The sequence below is a fragment of the Pogonomyrmex barbatus genome, unplaced genomic scaffold (genome assembly GCF_055798465.1).
Source record: "Pogonomyrmex barbatus isolate J1 unplaced genomic scaffold, ASM5579846v1 scaffold85, whole genome shotgun sequence".
Classification (NCBI taxonomy): Eukaryota; Metazoa; Arthropoda; class Insecta; order Hymenoptera; family Formicidae; genus Pogonomyrmex; species Pogonomyrmex barbatus.
The window spans coordinates 12,501-14,057 of NW_028297188.1; the positions used below are offsets into that span (position 1 = coordinate 12,501).

The 1,557-nt window shown below is 64.8% G+C and overlaps 1 non-coding gene across 1 annotated transcript; it reads right to left on the reverse strand.

Moving 5' to 3' along the window:
• Positions 1–223: 223 nt before the first annotated feature.
• LOC148934676 (5.8S ribosomal RNA) lies at positions 224–378 on the reverse strand. Its single transcript, XR_016141200.1, has one exon. It is a non-coding gene; the product is annotated as a 5.8S ribosomal RNA (ribosomal RNA).
• Positions 379–1,557: the final 1,179 nt, after the last annotated feature.

The following is a 1,557-nucleotide window of genomic DNA, read 5'->3' on the forward strand; positions in this document are numbered from 1 at the left end:
GTGCGCGCGGCGGAAGAGCCCGGCGGGACTGGCGGCCTTACGCGTGGCGCGCAAGGGCTTCCCGCTGCTGTCTCTCCTCTCACCGCTGGCTTTCGCGCGGCACGGGGCGAACGTCCAACGATCGCTCGTACGCCGGTGCGCGCTGCCGTCGCCCGGTCGCCGTCGTCGGCGACGCGAGGCGAAGCGCGCGAACGCGGGCGCAAGCAGTCTCTGGGTACTAAAACGACCCTCAGCCAGGCGTGGTCCGGGAATTGTATCCGTGGACCGCAATGTGCGTTCGAAATGTCGATGTTCATGTGTCCTGCAGTTCACAAGTTGACGCGCAATTAGCTGCGTTCTTCATCGACCCACGAGCCAAGTGATCCACCGTTCAGGGTAATCGCATTTTCCTTTCTCTCGCCGCGTCTCCATGGAGAACGCGACTCGAAGGTATACAGTCCCAACGTGTTTTGTATATCTACGCTCGCTGCCCACCGGGGACAGAGTTCTCTCTCCGTTCCTCCGGGGCGCGAGCGTGATGGCCCTTCGATCAGCCTGGCCGCGCGTCCGAGCACGCGCGGACCGCCGCCCCGTTTACGGGGGCTACGGCACGATCGGGACACCGGCGACGGGCCGCGAGAGACCCGTCCGGCATCCCGGCGGAAACGAGAAGCGTCCCATAGCGCGAGAGGCGATGGGCCGGGGCGGAAATCATTGAAAAACCATCGGGCTCCCGGCGCCAGTGGTTCTGGCGCGGTGCCCTCGAGAAGCGGCGCTCGTGCGCGCTCGCTTTCATTGTGTAGGTTACCACCGGCTCGCGCCTGGCGCCGCGCCTGAAGTCAAGCCGGAGGCTCGAGCAACGGGCGGCGCGCGAGGCGCCACGCTTCCGTGGAGTCCGCCGACCGCCGGGCTTCCACCGCCGCGAACACGTCCGTCGTCACCGTCGCCGTCGACGTTCCCTTTCACTTCGGAACGTTCGGTCGGCCGCGCTCGACGAACCCGTGTTCGGACGGGTGTTGTCCCGGGCACGGTCGCCCGCCTGGGCTCGGCTGCGAGGCCGGCGCGCCCGCGCGTCGCGGCTCTCGGCGTCGCGAGAGCGGAACGCGGGCGGCCACCTGCGCGGCGAGACCACGGCGAGAGAGAGAGAGAGAGAGATTGTCAGTTAAGACCTCCTCCTCTCCTCGTTGTATTATATCATTAGGCAGGGTAGGATCGGAGATGCCTCACCCTGACAGAGACGCGCGCTCGGATGATGCGCAGTCTCTGGATGCGCGCACGGACGCGCCCGGGGACCGGTCCGCTCTCTCGACCCGTCATCTCCGATATCTCCGGAGAACAACGGTGGAGCGGCGCGACGCGTCCCGGCACATCCGCGGCGACAAGCCGTCAATTCCTCGTGTTTCAATATCTCTCGTATTGTCTGTTCCTTCTTACTTACAGTCGCCGACTGCTGCGCTCGGTGTTTCTCTCCAGCGTGCCTGGAGACCGAGATGGCAGAGCAGGACCTCCGTAACGTTAATGATCCTTCCGCAGGTTCACCTACGGAAACCTTGTTACGACTTTTACTTCCTCTAAATG